This window comes from Cupressus sempervirens, chromosome 11 (genome assembly GCF_028749045.1).
Source record: "Cupressus sempervirens isolate cs-2001-9-10 chromosome 11, ASM2874904v1, whole genome shotgun sequence".
NCBI classification, from domain to species: domain Eukaryota; kingdom Viridiplantae; phylum Streptophyta; class Pinopsida; order Cupressales; family Cupressaceae; genus Cupressus; species Cupressus sempervirens.
Genome location: NC_143128.1, coordinates 804,124,151 through 804,142,442, shown reverse-complemented (window position 1 = coordinate 804,142,442; position 18,292 = coordinate 804,124,151). Strand labels below are relative to the sequence as shown.

The window sequence follows — 18,292 nt, the reverse complement described above, 5'->3', positions numbered from 1 at the left end:
GGTGAATATATCAGTATGCAGTTTTATTGTTTGAAATTTTAAAAGTTACTGATTCACCCCTCCCCTCTTAGTAACTTGTCATATCTTGAATATTTCCAACAATTGGTATCAGAGCAATAAGGTTCTCAAGATAAAAGTTTCATAGCTTGAGCAAAGATCAAGGACAATGGAGATATTTAGACTTGAAAAAACTATTGAGAATGAAAAGCTAGATCTGAAAATGGCCATGGCTCAACTCAATGAAGCAAAAGAGCATCTTTCACAATCCTTGAAAAGAAGAAAAGAACTTGCAAGGAAAATGAATGACCATCAGTATGTTGAAGAAAAGATTGAAGATCTCTCACCATCAAGTAGTTCAGATGAAGCTGACAAAGCAATCAAAGAACTTTTAGAAACGAATGGATCTCTGCAGGAAGAAGTAAGAAAGCTCAAAAGGGAACAAGAAATCCAGTCCATCAGGCTATGTGAAATCTTGGAGCAAAGGAACAAGGCAGCTGAAGACTTAGAGGTAAGGAATAATCAATCCTCTCAGCTTGAAAATCTTGTAACTCAATTATCTAATGCAAATGAAGAAATTATGAATCTAAGATCTGAGAATGAGAATTTGAGAAATGACTTAATTACTGAAAGGCAAATCAATGCAAGCTTACAAAGTGATCTAATCTCTGAAAAACAAGTCAATGAGAGAATGGTAAGATCTCAAAAGGACATGGATCAATTGAATCTACAAAATGAAGAAAACTTTCATAAACAAAATGGTAAAGCAAGCCTTGGATACAAGGAAGAAGGTGAATCCTCCAAACAGGGTACTCAAAAGAATCAAAAACCTACTTGCAGCCACTGTGGTAAGTTAGGTCATACATCTAACAGATGTTGGAGCAATGGAAAAGGCAAATTTAATGGAAAGTGCTACAATTGCAATCAGCATGGACACAAAGCCAATGAATGCAAAGAGAAACCAAAATTTGAAGGTAAATGTCACAAATGCCAAAAGCAAGGTCATAAGGCATCACAATGCAAATCTAAATCATTTAATCCAGCTAAACAACTTGTCAAAGCAATATTTGGCTGGGACTACAACACTTGGTGCAGATGTCATTATTGTGGAGAATATGGTCATACTGGCATAAACTGTGCAAGGCATCACCTAAGAAAAAGGGATACCACTGTAAGATGTTATATATGTACAGAACTTGGTCATATATCTAAAAATTGCATGAACATAAAGAAAGTCAAGGATGAGAAGAAAATCAAAGTAGACAATATTCAGAAGCAAATGAAGCAGCAATGGATTCCTAAGTCTACCGAGCCAGATAATTCAAGTGATGGAATGGTCACTCAAGAAGTGAGTGACTCTACCATTTCCAATTAAGACTCATCAGGATAAGACCAGGACTGTATCTACAAAGCAATATCCTAAGAAGTCCTAGAATGAAAATATGATCAAATCAGTATTTTAGATACATCAGGATCATGGTCGGTACATGACCTTACCGAGCTCAGTCGGGTGCAATAAGGCTTCTTTCACCAAGTTGCACTTACCGAGCATGGTTGGTTCTTCTCTTACCGAGTTAAGGTCGGTTTAACCTATTTTATTTTGGTCACCAAGTTGCGAAGTTTAAGCCAAGCTAGTGGATGACAGTTTGTCGATCGTAACTACCTCCGTACTGAACATTAATGGCAAATTTTTCATCAAAAGGGCAGATTTTGACCTCATTTTTCACCGCTAATTCGAGATTTACACAGAAAAAAAAAAGGCTTTCAAGCGAGTTCAAGCGATTTGAAGAGATTTTCCAGCGAAGTATTCTTACAAAACCTTTTCACTCACCGAGCAGCAATGGCATCTGCAAGCACCAGTAGTAGCAAGGCGAAGAAGGGTTCCAAAATGCTTGTGAAAGGAACGGAATGGAAGGCACCTACGTTCAAGCTCGTTCCTGCCATTGTTGAATCACTCGATCCCAATGGAGCTCAATCACAGATTCCACCCAAGGTACTCCTCATGAATGACATTCGCACTCATTTTAAGTGTGCTATTCAAGAAATAGGGACATTGGACATGGATAATGCCCTAGCGGAGTTATGTGTAAATGGTTCTCTCAAAATCGAGCACAAGCATTTGGAAACTAAAGGTTTGACTCACATTGCGCATATGCCTAGAAACTTCCAAACCAAATGGATTAGGTATATCTTGAGTCGAGTGCATAATGGTCAGTTGTGGTTGGAACAACCCGTTTTGATAACCAAGAAGATGATTCACAAAATCATGGGTCTCTCGATGCTCAGCAAAGCCAAAACCACCAAAACCCTAGGACGGGATGAGTTACAGAGGCAAACCCTAGCCGAGTGGGATGGTAGAGGTTTGAAGGTTAACACTGTAACAGATCCGGAACTAAGATTTGGCATACATATTACTGCACATAAGTTATATAGTTCCAGCAGGTTAAATAGTGTACCGTGTGAAGCTGTGGATTTGGCCCTGAAAATTGTAAAGAAGAATCTTGAGTTTGATCTATCAGAAGTAATGTTAAAGCAGTTAAACAAGAACATGGACAGTATAAGGACATCGAAGAATAACCCCTATAAATTTGGATCTCTGTTAATATGTTTACTATTTTATGTACAAAAATTCTTTCCATCAAAGGGAACCGTAGAATGGAGAAAAGATGTCCCAATTTTGTATCAGATTAAAGAGTTTATAGCAGAGATGGGAGAAAATTTTGATAGTATCATGGATAACTATTTTGAAGACTTTAAGGAGAGGATGAATAACCAATTTAGAATTCCTCCTAGGCTTGTTGAAGAATATAAAGATGACATATGTTTTATGGTTGACTGTGACAAGGTGTACATACAGGCAGTTAGACCTCGAGTTGCATGGGTGAAACCTCTTCCATATGAGGTAAATATTGATGAAACAAGGGATATCATTGAAGCACTAGTAAATGAGCCAGTAGACCCAAGGCAATGGATTTTTGGTACTTATGATGAAGCAAAGGCTAGAATTGAACTGGAAATCAAAATTCCACAGGCCATCAGCAAAGGTAAGAGGAAAGTGGCCAAACTGAAAACTGCAATAGGTCCTCTTATGCTCACTGAGGGAAAAGTTGAAGATAAAGAAAGTGAAGAAGAAGAAGAAGAAGAAGAAGGAGAAGAAGAATCAGAAGAAGAGCAACCGGCAAAGAAGAAAGGCAAGGTAATCATTACCAAGCCCAAGAAGCAGCCTACTATAGTATTTACTCGGAGGACAAGAAAAGGTATTCAGGAACCTGTATTGGTCAAGCCTACAACTACATTCGAGCAAAGGCTCAAATAATTGGAAGAAGGAGCTGGCATCAAAAATTTCAAGGCATTGAAATTTGAGACAAGGACTGATGCAGAGAAAATGCAGATTGAGGAACTGGTACTTAACAAAATGGGAAAATGGAAATACTCCCTCGACCAGATTGCTCCTCATATCTCTAAAGAACTACTGGAGAGAGTATAGTCAAGATGGGAGTTAGCCACCAAGACGGTAAAAGATATATATGAGAAATCCTTGAAGAATCTTCGGCCTAGTCTCACTGGAGCAGAGGTAAAATCTGAATTGAAAACCTATGAAGGTAAAATGATGATCAGATTCCACACTTGTTTGATTTTGATCAAAGATATAGAGCATGTTGTAAATGATGCTACAAACATGTGGAAAAACATCTATCATCTACATAATCCCAGTGTAGACCCAGTAGAAATAAAGGATGATGACAGTAGCAGCAGCAGTGATGAATCAGATAGCGCTCCATCCATCACAGTTACACCAGGAGAGTTGCATGCAATGATGGAAGAGAAAGAGGAAGAAGACAAAGAGGAAGAAGCTGAAGAGGAAGAAAGGAGGATGATTCGGTAAAAATTGCAGCAGCAGTTATTGCATCCCTTCCTCACTCCCCAGCTAAACCTGTGACATCATCAAGGTTGGAGTCAGCTTCAGCAGGTTCATCTACACTAGATTTACCATCTACACCTGCCATATCTCAGCTCCAGGTATCATCAGTGGAAGTGACTACCACTTCGTCTACCGAGCTGCACCCCTCTTCATCTACCAAGTTGGCCTCCTTGACTCCATCATCATCAGTTGGTATTGCTGTGAGTTCTCCAATTTTGACTACTCTAATTTGTTCTACACTTTTGTTGCCATCTACTTCAGGCATAGTGAGCTTAGATACTATATTACCGAGTGTATCACCATTTTTGGCCAGTACTCAAATTTTTGACCCTGTACATACTCCTATTGGCACTCAACCCTCAAGCATTCCAGTTTTTACTGCTAGTCCTTCTGTCTCTACTGTTGTGTCTATTCCAAAGGTCAAACTAGTCATCTCAGAAGTCAAAAAAAAGCAACCATTAAGACTTATGATCACTGGAAAGGAAATTCCTGAAGACATTGACTTGGACACAGAGATAGTAATTCCAAAGATTGACTTTGATAATGCTACCATTGAAGAAATGAGGTATGCTAGTCAACTTATTGAGAAAAAGGCTACTCAGATGCAGTTAAGATCGGAAAGGGATAAGGAATATAGGATAATTGAGGATGCTCAGAACATAATTACTGAGGCTATAGGTGTTGATGTTGATACTTCTCAACACATTTTGATTCAATTGGAAGAGGCAGTTAATAAATTCAATGAAGATGCCTCCGGACAAGAAAAGCTGATTGAGCATGCAACAAAGAAATTTAATAATAAGGTGTTGGGGCACATTGCCCAGAACATTGCAATAAATCAGGTTGCATTAACCTCAGTTTTGGCAGATATGGAAAATTCTTTTAATAATGTAACATCTCTTTTTGCTAAGCTTTGTGATGTTACTGAGTACACTAAGGGAATAAGAGAGAAACTAAATAAAATTGATGAGGATCTGAAGGTGAGCGCACAAAACTTGAAGCTTGACCCCAGTTCAAGCTCATCTCATCACCTTAGGATCAAATTTTTGTCAGAGAAGCAGGTAGAGCTGTTGAGAGAAGAGGCAAGGATCCGATCTACATTGATAGATATCCAAAACATGATCCTTCCCATCATGGATTCAATGCAGAAGCACATTGCACATTCAAAGACATTAATCCATGATAATAACTTCTCCATTGCAGACCATGTGATTGAACTTTCGGCTAAAGTTCAAGTAGCTCTTTCCACCTGCAAAATTTTGTAAGAGAATTGGGATAAGACTCTCCAGCTTATTGTTCAGTTACATTCAGAGTTCATCTCTCATTTTGGTATTTCTATATAAGTATATATATTCTTTTATTCTTTGGTATTATTTTAAAAAAGGGGGAGATTATTGTTGGATATGTATACTATGGGTGAATAAGTGTTTTCAGAGAAATTGTACAAAGGAAGAGATATATAGCTCATGTAAATACTGTATGTACATTCTATGGGGGAGTTGTATATAATGAAGCTATGTATATTCAAAATTAGTCATCAGCATGTCAGATAAATTTTGTCTCATAAGTGTTTTTGTCACTAATGCCAAAGGGGGAGATTGTTGGCATTATGATACATTTTTGTCATTAGTTATAACACTTATTGGATTCTGAATGCTTACCGAGCTCTCATCGGACATTCCTTTGTAAGCCAAGCTTTACCTAGTTCTCAGTGTTTACTGAGTGATCGAGGTGAACAAAGAAGTCAGTGTTTACCGAGTGATCAAGGTGAACAAAGCAGCTAGTGTTTACCGAGTGTTCGAGGTAAAGAAAGGAATCAGTTTTGACCGAGTGAAGATGTACTTAGTATTGACCAAGAACTTCGTGATAACCGAGCTCCTAAGGTTATCAAGGAAATTAATTTTACCAAGCTCAGACGGTTATCAAGGAAACTAACTATCACCGAGTCACAAGGTTCTATCGAGTGTTTCCTTTGATCACCGAGCTACAGTTCAGATAGAAGTGTTCACCGAGTGACATCTCTTCTAGCGAGTCTCCAGTGGTTACTGAGTTTAGAACTACTCGAAGTGTTTAGTATGGACCGTGCCTTCACTTCTATCGAGTGCATGATGATGCTGAGTAACGTAGTGGACGCCGAGTATCAGAAGGACACCGAGTCAATTCAGTGAACCTGAGTTTTTACCTTGGGCCGACTTTGTATAAAGATTTTCACTTTTTGTTTTGGCCGACCTTGCATGTATTGTTTATTTGGATGGTATATATATGCAATGTATTGTATTATTCAAATGTAATGGTAATGAATGAAAATGCGAAAGTGTGAAAGAAATACATGCATGCGAAAGTATGTGTGCTGAGTTGTGAAGGTATTCAGCAAGGTCAAGTTTTGGAGTAGAAAAGTTTTATCTATCACATCAAGGTGAATCAGAGCATAGCGGATCTTATCAGCAATCAATTGTAATCAGATCCACTGTTTCATTCTAATAGGTGAATCAGTTTTTGTAAATCCTTTAACAAGGTAGACTTAACAATCTTTTGTAAATCTCCTAACAGAGTGCATACTTTATTGTATGTTTGTAAATCCTCTAACAAGTTGGATCTAGCAATCCTTTGTGCTCCTAATAGGGCAGATCACCAGAAGTGGTCATTGTAAGCCTTAACCGGCCAACTTCATACTGCAGTAACGAAGCTTTGTGGGTTTCATCCCCACCCCAATTTTACTTTCTATTTGGAAGGTTTCTAGGTCACCAAATCTGTGTGTTCAAGTGTTGCAAATGATTTTGTTTCATGCTTACAGTAGGTTACTTGGATGAATGGTGAATATATCAGTATGCAGTTTTATTGTTTGAAATTTTAAAAGTTACTGATTCACCCCTTCCCTCTCAGTAACTTGTCATATCTTGAATATTTCCAACATTTGAGGTCAAAGGTAAGGAGAACTTAGTGTGCAAATTGAAGAAAAGATTATATGGGTTGAAGCAAGCACCTCGGCAATGGTATCCAAAATTTGATAGTTTTATGCATGAGCATGGATATAATAGGTGTCATTCATATTAATATGTTTAGTTTAAGAGGTTGGATGATGATAGGTACATTATTTTATGTTTATATGTTGATGATATGCTTGTAGTTGGGTCTAACATGGATCATATTAAGGGGCTAAAATGCCAGTTAGCACATGCATTTTCTATGAAGGATTTGGGGGCAGAAAAAAAATCTTTGGTATGAAGATTTATAGAGATAGGAAGAATAGAACATTGATGTTAGCTTAGGCTGATTATGTTGAGAAGGTGTTGCAACATTTCTCTATGGAGAATGCTAAAGTTGTCAGTACACCTTTACCTAGTCATTTGAAGTTGACTAAGGAGATGTGTCCTAAGACATAGGAAGAGGAGGATAAGATGTCCAAGGTACCCTATGATTCAGCTATAGGAGGCTTGATGTAAGCTATGGTATGCACTAGGCTAGATATTGTACATGTAGTGGGAGTCATTAGCAAGTATATGAGTCACTCAGGTTTTGAGCATTGGAATGTTGTCAAGTGGATTCTCAAATATTTGAGAGGAACATCCAATAAGTGTTTACACTTTGGGGGCTCTACTACTAATTTGCAGGGCTATGTTGACTCAGATTTGGTAGGGGATATCGATACTAGGTGGAGTACTATAGGTTATGTCTTTATTGTTGGTGGGGTAGCCATGAGCTAGGTTTCTAGGTTACAAAAGATTAATTCTCTATCCACTACAGAGGCAAAGTATGTTGCTGCTATAGAGGTAGCCAAGGAGATGATATGGCTTTAGTTCTTCTTGGAAGAATTGGGACATCTTCAGAAGGATAATTATTTGTTCACTAATAGTCAAAGTGCCATTCATCTTGCTAAGAATTCAACTCTGCATTCAAAGACCAAACACATACAGTTGTGGTACCATTTCATTCGATGAGTTTTGGAGGATGGACAGCTAAAGCTAGAGAAAATCCATACAAATGACAATCCAGCAGATATGTTGAAAAAGGTTGTAACAAGGGAGAAGCTGAACTCCTCTTTAGCTTCGGTTAGTCTTTTATACTAAACATGAATCAAAGAACAAAAGAGTCCAGGGTGGTTTGAACCAGTGGGAGCCCCATGTGGTAGTGGTATTGCTACAAGACCAATCTCCAAGTGGGAGATTGTTGTTTAGTGTGGAGCTTGATCAGTCCCCAAGTGGGAGATTGTTAGATTATGGTGACTAATTAGGAAATTATTGTACATACTTCATAATCAGTAGGGTTCAGGGCATTACCTCAAAAAAAAAAATTCAGTCGTGGCCGACATTGTTACCAACATATGGCTGATATGTTGTAACCCAAAAATGGATAAAATACTTGTATAAAAGTGTTTGGGGTTAGGTATTTTCATCATGATGTGATGTGAAATTGCTTCTTGTGGTGGTATTGAGCTGTAAGGGATTACGAACTCTAATCAGGTTGTAATCACTAGATTGTAATAAGATCAGACTTGCTGTTTGGTGGACGTAGCCTAGGGATTGGGTGAACCATGTTAAATCTTGGTGCCTTGTGTTCATTTTTGTGTGATCTATTATTTTTCTATTATTGGTTATATTTGCATGTAGTTTTTATTTCTATCCATGGTTTATCCTAACAAGTGGTATCAGAGCCTAGTTGTTTTTTTAGTTATCGTTTGCAGGAAAGTTTCATGGTTGAGTGGGAGTCTCACGGTTGAGTGAGAGCAATGGAAAATGATGGTAAGCTAAGGGTTGATAGGTTTAATGGGTAGAACTTCCAGTTATGGAAGATGCACATGGAAGACTATATGTATTAGAAGGATTTATGGAAGCCATTGGAAGGCAAAGCCAAGAATTAGGGAACAATGTCAAATGTTGAATGGGATCTTTTGGAAAAAAAGGCACTCAGAAGCATTCAGTTATGCTTGGCAACATCAGTGGCATTTAATATTACAAAAGCAAAGATGACAAAAGAGTTGATGAAAACCCTAGCAACATTGTATGAAAAGCCCTCCACTTCAAACAAGGTATTTCTCATGAAGTGTTTATTTAATATGAAAATGGTAGAAGGTGGATCTGTTGTATATCATTTAAATGAGTTTAATATAATTAATAGTCAGTTATCTTATCTAGGTATTGTTGCCTCACTTTTTATCTCTTACCCATGCTAGCAAAGTGGAGGATTTTGATGTTATAGTTAGGTCTGGTCATGGTTGAATCTAGGTCTAAGTCTTCCTTAGGTAGGCTATCTTTGCCAGGTTTCCCTTTCATTGCCTTTCCTTCTCTAAGCCAATTGGGTTGTTCTAAAGGTCTTTTCATATTGGGTAGGTTATAGGTCCCAACTCGGCTAAGATAATATGCTCCTATTGATGATCTTTTTTAGTAGAAGAATGATGATTGTGAATCATGATCTCCAAGCAATTGCAAATAATCAGAGGAAAGTTTTTAGGTGATAGATATAATGATAGAATTGGCATTATAATATTTAGAATTCCTCTCCTCATGATAGTGTGTGTAGTTTTGTTGATGAAACTTCTCTCATTCTTAACAAGTACATTGGTTATAGAGAAGTAGATGTTGCAGTGAAAAAGCTATGTTTGCATTATTTCTGCATTCAAAAGAAGTAATTTCCTTTGAAGTTGATGGTCCTATTGTAATAGGAATTCAAAAATGAAAAAAATATGAAATAAGGATAGCATGGCCATGATGACAGAGGTTTATTATTACTTCAGTTATCTTGTTTAATTTTGAGGCAAAATAGTACCTCACATAGTGGAGCCACAACATTTACAAATCAGTCTCACCTGATGTTACATTTAAAATACAAAGGAAATGCATCTTGGTTGTCTATGTAATGAGAGAAAAGGCTTCTTATCAACTTAAAAGTAATTGGCACTATTTATTTGGCAATGAGAATGAAACTAAAAGGAGATTGGGAGTTAGGGAATTTTATTAGTAGTTACAAGGAGGATTAGCTTGAAAATAGTGAAATGATCGGGTAAACAAAGGAGAATGTTAATTCATAGTCAATGATGAAGGCTTGATATGTAAACTATGAAGTTCAAAAGCAAGAATTTACACTGAGATGGCTCAAAAATTAGTGGAAAAGTCAAAATTTTAGAACAACTGAGGCCTCAAAAGATTGAGAAATAGGAGATTCAATGATTGGGCCCAATGTATTTGTCGTGTCCTACGAACAGATGCTAAATTGCTCCCTAAATTAGAAGAAGTTTCTAAAGCTACATATCTAGCCACTGCAATCACATCTAGAGTTGTGAGATGGTGATGCATCTTTTCTATAGGTAACAGAAAATAAAGATGATTTAGTTCCAGGTGATCATGTAGATGAAGGGCTTGTAAATAGTTGTCTAATTTGATCGAATGAGCATCACACATGAAAAGAGTCACCTTTCTCTCAAAATGTCTTCAAATTTCACTAAATTCATGAATTCTAAAAGCCTAACACCTTCCACCATTAATTTCATAGTGGGAATGGATCCTTGGAAGGATAAACAAGAGCCTATTTGATCAAAAATAGATTTATATTTGGTAGCATTTTTGTTGTCTCTGGTTCTCTATATGTAGGTAAGGAGGGTCCAATGGTACACATTGGTGCATGCATTGCATCACTATTGGGGCAGGCAGGTTCAAAGCATTATCATTTGACATGGAGATGGTTGTGATATTTCAAAAATGATAGAGATAGGCATGATTTGGTTAGGTGTGGTGCTTCTGCAGGAGTTGCTACAACATTTCATGCATTGGTTGGTGGAGTTCTTTTTGCACTTGAGGAAGCAACATCATGGTGGAAAAGTGCACTTCTTTGGAGAACCTTTTTTTTACAACAACAGTGGTCGCTATAGTGCTAAGAGGATTTATTGACTATTGTCAAAGTGGGCACTATGACCCTTTTGGAAAAGGAGGCTTGATCATATTCGATGTCAGTTTAGTGACAATATCTTATCACATTAGCGATCTACTTCCAGTTAGAATTCTTGGATTTTTTGGTGGCATACTTGGGGGTCTTTATAACTATCTTTTGGACAAGATTCTGAGGGTTTATAGTCTCATTAACAAGAGGGGTCCCTTGTTGAAATTGATTCTTACTGGCACTCTGTCTATCATTACATCTGCTTGTGCCTTTGGACTACCATGGCTTGCTAAATGTATACCTCGTCCTGAAGGAGTAGAAGAGTCATGTCCTATAATTGGTTGTTCAAGAAATTTCAAGAAGTTCCAGTGTGAATCTGGTCATTACAATGATCTTGCTAGCTTATTTTTCAAAACAAATGATGATGCAATTTGCAATCTCTTCAGCAGTGGCACAACAATAGAATTTCATCCATCATCCATATTACTATTCTTCAGTGCGGTGTATGTGCTTGGACTTTTGACATATGGAATTGTAGTACCATTAGGTCTATTTATACCTGTTATTTTGGCTAGTACCACTTATGGTCATTTCCTTGGCATGTTAATGGGATCATTCACAGAACTGGATCAAGGACTTTTTTTCGTGTTTGGTGTGGCTTCCTTTCTTGGTGGCTCAATGAGAATTATAGTGTCATTATGTGTAATTATTTTGGAGTTAACTAATAATTTATTGATGCTTCCTCTAGTCATGTTGGTACTATTAATATCTAAGGCAGTTGGTGATGCGTTCAACAACAACATTTATGACCAGATTGTTCACCTAAAGGGATTTCCATTTCTTGAAGCAAACGTTGAGCCTTATATGAGGCATTTAACTACATGCGATGTTGTTAAATGCCCATTGGTGACATTTGCTAGAATAGAAATGGTTGTCAATGTTTTGCAGGTCTTGAAGAGTTGTAAACACAATGGTTTTCCTTTTTCTTTGTGTTTGGGAAGTGGAAAATCATCAGTCTCTACGAACATTATGTAATGCAAACTCTATAAATACTAGAGAAAAAATGAGTATAGGGGTTCGGAAAAATGGTTGATGTGTCAGAATTTATATTGTAGAGCCAATAAAGAGGATTTTATGTCAATTATTTTCTATTTGATTTAGCTAGGAATTTTTTGTTCTATGTTTCTTTCTTTTAAAATATGAACTACAGAAGGAGAGAAAAGATGTTTTATTCTTTTTTCACGAGGATATAAATTAACCACAGTAGGATGTGCTTTGGGGTATTCAGAGAAAGATTCATTAGAAGTCTTTAATCATCTCATTTATTTTTCTATTAGTATTTGTTGTAGGTTAATTAGATATTGAGTATATGGATTCATAAGATTTGTGAGTTCTATTGCTTGGTTTATAGATTATAAAGTTTTTTCTTGCTTGAATTAAGCTCTGGTTAGACTTAGTTTGGCTAGCCTCTTCTGCTCTCGGGTTAAGAGCATACCCCACATTAGTTTCAGGAACAAAACATAATTCTTTGAAAATCATCTACATAGGGAGTTGTACCTATAAATTCAAAGAAAAGCTGATAATTAGAAGATGGCTTTCAACTATTGTAAGCAGATGTTGTTCAACATTTCGGCATTGAGAGTCATATTATCACAAGGAATAAGAAGGAAAAAATTATTTACCAACAAGTATCAATTTTGATGAAGAAATTAGGGCTCTCTTGATTTTTTTTTCTTTGCCTAAAAGCTAGAATGGCTTGGTAATGGCTATGAGTAATTATGTTCCTAGATCTAGTACCCTAAAATATGATGATGTGATCAGTGTTGTTTTTAGTGAGGAAACTCAAAGGAAATCTTTAGGTGGATCTACATCAAGAAGTTCTTTGAATGCACAAAGCAAGGGTAGAATGACTGAGAGAGGCTAAAGTAATTCTAGAAATAATGGGAAATCAAGAGGAAATTCAAAAGGGAAGAGGTCTCAATCAAGAGGTCCGAACGATTGCTGGTACTATGGGAAACTAGGGCACAAAAGGGAAGATTGCTGGAATCAAAAGAAAAATGAAGGAGATAAATCAAAGAGGCAAATGTGGTAAGTAACAAATCTGAAGAGGATGCTTTGCTTCTATCTTTAGAAAGTGTTGATGATTCATGGGTTTTAGATTCTGGTGCTTCATTTCATGCTACACCTCATAGAGGTTATTTCATTGATTATGTCCAAGAGGATTTTGGGCTTGTTTTTTGGGGGATAATGAACCCTGTCAGATTGTTGAAAAGGGAAAAGTTAAGATTAAGTTGTAAAATGGGAATCATTGGCTACTGCATGAGGTAAGACATGTTCCAAGGTTGAGTAGGAATTTAATTTCAGTGGGGCAACTCGATGATGAGGGTTGTGTAGTTACTTTTAAAGATAAAAATTAGAAGGTTTCAAAAGGTTCCCTTGTAGTAGCAAAAGGTGTTAAAGTAGGCACCTTATATCTTTTTACAGGTCATATTGTTCCTTCTACTTTGATTTTTTCAGAGAAAAATGAATGTTCAGGAATAATTGCTACAGTTGAGCAGAGAGAATAAATAGCTGCTATAAATTTTGATACAACACTGTGGCACAAAAGACTTGGGCACATGAGTGAGAAAGGTATGAAAGTACTTCACTCAAATAAAGTTTTACCAGGTCTAAAATGTATTAATATGGATTTTTGTAAAAGTTGTGTGTATGGAAAACAAAAGAGAGTGACAACTGTAAAGATTGGGAAGGAAAACAAAAAGGAGAAATTAGAGCTTGTGCATACAGATGTATGGGGACCAACTCAAGTATTTTCCCTTGGTGGATCTCATTATTATGTTACATTTATTGATGACACAACTAGAAAATTATGGGTTTATTTTCTTAGACAGAAATATGATGTATTTCAAACTTTTAAGAAATGGAAATGCTTGGTTGAAAATGAGACTGGTAAGAAATTAAAATATCTCGGATCTGATAATGGTGGTGATTGTAGTCATGAATTTGAAGATTATTGCTCCACTAATGGTATTCATAGATAGAAAACTATTCCAAGAACTCCATAGGAAAATGGAGTGGCTCAATGCATGAACAGGACTATAATGGAGCACGCAAAGAGCATGAGGTTGCATGCTGGGTTGCCCTTACACATGTGGGTAGAGGTTGTCAATACTGTATTATATTTGATTAATAGAGGTCCCTCTACTCCTTTAGGCTATAGTATTCTAGAGGAAGCATGGACTGGTAAGAAGCTAAGTTATTCTTTTCTCAAGACCTTTAGTTGTGAAACTTTTTCTCATATAGACTCTAAAAATAGAACCAAGCTAGAAGCTAAATCAAAGAAATGTGTCTTTGTCAAATATGACATTAATGAATTTGGTTATAGGCTTTGGGATTTTGAAAATCATAAAATTGTAAGAAGCCAAGATGTCATATTGAATGAGAAAGTGTTGTACAAAGATCTATTGCAGCAACATGAGAAGAAAGAAGATGATTATGTAGTGCTGGATGATACTCCAAAAGCTAATGTTCCAGCCATTCCTAATGATGTGCAACAACTACAACAAAAAACACCACACACACCAGTGAATGTTAGATGGTCAACGAGGCAAATTAGACCTCCACAAATATTTTGTCCCTCTTTGTATTCTATTTTACTTATTGATGCTAGTGAACCTGAAAGTTATGATGAAGCTGTGCAGGTGGATACTAAGATTCAGTGGGAGTCTGCAATGAAAGATGAAATGGACTCTTTGCTAAAGAATAAGACATGGGATCTATGTAATTTGACTACAGGTAAAAAGGCTTTATAGAATAAGTGGGTTAAAGGTTGAAAGAAGAGGAAGGAGGTCATAAAAGATTTAAGGCTAGGTTAGTTGTAAAAGGATTTGTAGAGAAAAAGGGAATTGATTTTGATAAGATATTTTCTCCTATTGTTAAAATGACTTCTATTCGTACTGTTTTAAGTCTTGTGGCTACCAAAGATTTTCATTTAGAGCTGTTGGATGTTAAAATATCCTTTCTTCATGGTGATTTAGATGAAGAAATATATATGGCTCAGCCACAGGGTTTTGAGTTCAAAGGTAAGGAGAACTTAGTGTGCAAATTGAAGAAAAGATTATATGGCTTGAAGAAAGCACCTCGGCAATGTTATCTAAAATTTGATAGTTTTATGTATGAGGATGGATATAATAGGTGTCATTTAGATTACTATGTTTATTTTAAAAGGTTGGATGATGATAGGTACATTATTTTATGTTTATATGTTGATGATATGCTTGTAGCTGGCTCTGACATGGATCATATAAAGGGGTTAAAATGCCAGTTAGCACATGCATTTTCTATAAAGGATTTGGGGGCAGAAAAAAAAATCCTTGGTATGAAGATTTTTAGAGATATGAAGAATAGAACATTGATGCTATCTCAGGCTGATTATGTTGAGAAGGTGTTGCAACATTTCTCTATGGAGAATGCTAAAGCTCTTAGCACACCTTTACTTGGTCATTTGAAGTTGAATAAGGATATGTGTCCTAAAACTTAGGAAGAGGAGGATAAGATGTCCAAGGTACCCTATGCTTCAACTGTACTAAGCTTGATGTATGCTATGGTATGCACTAGACTAGATATTGCACATGCAGTGAGAGTCGTTAGCAGGTATATGAGTCACCCAAGTTTTGTGCATTGGATTGTTGTTAAGTAGATTCTCAAATATTTGAGAGGAACATCCAATAAGTGTTTATACTTTGGGGGCTCTACTACTAATTTGAAGGGCTATGTTGACTCAAATTTGGAAAGGGATATCGATATCAGGTGGAGTACTACAAGTTATGTCTTTACTATTGGTGGGGTAGCCGTGAGCTAGGTTTCTAGGTTACAAAAGATTAATGCTCTATCCACTACAGAGGTAGAGTATGTTGCTGCTATAGAGGCAGCCAAGGAGATGATATGGCTTCAGTTTTTCTTGGAAGAATTGGGACATCCTTAGAAGGATAATTTTTTGTTCATCGATAGTCAAAGTGCCATTCATCTTGCCAAGAATTCAACTCTGCATTCTAAGACCAATTACATATAGTTGCGGTACCATTTCATTCGGTCAGTTTTGGAGGATGGATAGCTAAAGATGGAGAAGATCCATACAAATGAAAATCTATTAGATATGTTCACAAAGGTTATAAAAAGGGAGAAGCTAAAATCCTCTTCAGCTTTGGTTGGTCTTGTAAACTGAACATGAATCAAAGAATAACAGAGTCCAAGGTGGTTTGATCTAGTGGGAGCCCCATGTGATAGTGGTATTGCTATAGGATCAGTCTCCAAGTGGGAGATTGTTTTTTAGTGTGGAGCCTGATTAGTCCCCAAGTGGGAGATTGTTAGATTATGGTGACTAATCAGGAAAGTACTCTATATACTTCATAATTAGTGGGGTTCAGCGCATCGCCCCAAAAAATAGTTTTTGTCCATGGTTGATGTTGTGACTAACATATGATCGACATGTTGGAACCCTAAAATGGATAAAATACTTGTATAAAAGGTTTTAGGGTTAGGTATTTTCATTATGATGTGATTCAAAATTGCTTCTTGCAGAAACATTGAGTTGTAAGGGATTACGAACTGTAATCAAGTTGTAATCACTAGATTGTACATAATAAGATCAGACTTGCTATTTGGTGGACATAGCCCATGGATTGGGTGAACCATGTTAAATCTTGGTGCATTGTGTTCATTTCTATGCAATCTATTATTTTTCTATTAATGGTTATATTTGCATTTAGTTTTTATTTCTGTTTGTGGTTTATCCTAATAGGACTCTTGTTGGATGTTGTTTTTGAACACTATTTTTGGACACTTGAGCTAGTAAGAATTAGTTATTGCAGAGTTTGATGGTTTCTAAAAACTTTATCATTGATGTTTATAGGGGAGAAGTACTGAATGAAAAACATCATGGGAGACAAGAAAAAATATCATGAGGAAGAAGCAAGAATAGGTACAACACATTTAGGAGATGAAAATAGTTGGGGAGAATGATTTAAAAACAAAAGTTAATTGTCTTTTGCAGTTGGTATTCTTGGAACTAGAATTTTTTCATCGATGTTGCCATAAATTCCAAAGGGGAGGATTTTTGAGGGATGAATGCTGATGATATTCCTATAAGGGAGTATTGTAGATATGTGACATTCATGATTGAGTTTGTCATTGATGCCACCATAGCAATTTTTTGTAGTATCTCACAAAAGAATAATGGAAAGATCAAGTTGGTATGGATGACTAGTTGAGTATTCTCACTATCTAAGTTCATGGGAGATACTTCTAAGTATCTAGTATATGTAGTTAATGTCAAATGAAGAAATTTCAAGCCTGAAAGAAGTTATGTAAGTTTTAGTGATGTTTGTTCTCAGATAGAGTTTACAGAGACATGTCATGGTAAACTTGTTATATCTCTTAGTAGAATTGTTATTCTAAGAGTCAAGGTTGAGGATGTGAATAAGATATTTTGATGATGATGTGGCTAAAATTTCTTGTCATAATATTATGTGTATGAAAAGATATTCTTGTTACAAGGTGGAAGATTAATGTTTTTGCTAAGTATAATGTGTTCTTAATGTGGTCCTATAATGATTGATTGAGAAGGTCTAATAGCTGACTTAGGGAATTATTTTATGGACTTAGTATAAAGGAAGGACATTTTCCTTTGTCATGATGTATGGAATTGAATCATGGAGAAGTGATTGTAAGTAGTATAGAGAGTGAAAGGCGAAGTTGAGTAGAGTAGAGAAGAGGTGAAGGAAACTTCATTGCCAACATTTTATTATGTGATCTAGGTTTTGATATTTGGATCTAAGGTTCATGACCTAGTCTACAAGGTTTGATAGTGATTGATTTGATTAACAAGATAGAGGAAAGAGGAACTTAATAGTAGATTACTTGTTTGGGTAGTGATCTCTTCTTGTAATTGAAATTACATGTTTGGGCAGTAAGCTCTTCTTGCATACATTATAGTACAACTCCTAACAGTGTTGGCACAACTCCTAATAGGGACTTTATGTACTAAATGTTGTAATAGACTCCTAAAAGGGTCCATCCTCTAACAAGGAATATTTATATTAGTACATTATCTTATGAGTATCATTCCCACTGGGGTTGTCCCTCTAATCAAGGGTTTCCCTAGTTAACATATCTAGTGTAATTATCTATGTGCATCTTATTATGGTTGTTTTTTAAATTTGGTCGAATGTATAAGATTGTTTAAGGATAATAAATGATTTAATTATTATATAAATGATTCACCCTGTTGGCCTGGTTTTTCAGCATTCCAATCTCATACATTCATCAGTTAAAAATCCTAATTATGAACCTTGAAATTTTTTGAAATTAGGTTGAGACCTTGGGTAAAATTCATCAAAAAACCCTAGTGCTTCATCTTGTTATACCCTAGTTTTGAAAAACTTTGAAAATAATATTTCAAACTAAATATAGGTGGGACATTTTACCCTAAGTTTTAAAATTTTG

The 18,292-nt window shown here is 36.2% G+C and overlaps 1 pseudogene; it reads left to right on the top strand.

The window, feature by feature from the left end:
• LOC149532009 (chloride channel protein CLC-c pseudogene) overlaps nucleotides 1–11,824 on the top strand; it is a 127,689-nt pseudogene extending 115,865 nt beyond the window's left edge.
• Nucleotides 11,825–18,292: the final 6,468 nt, after the last annotated feature.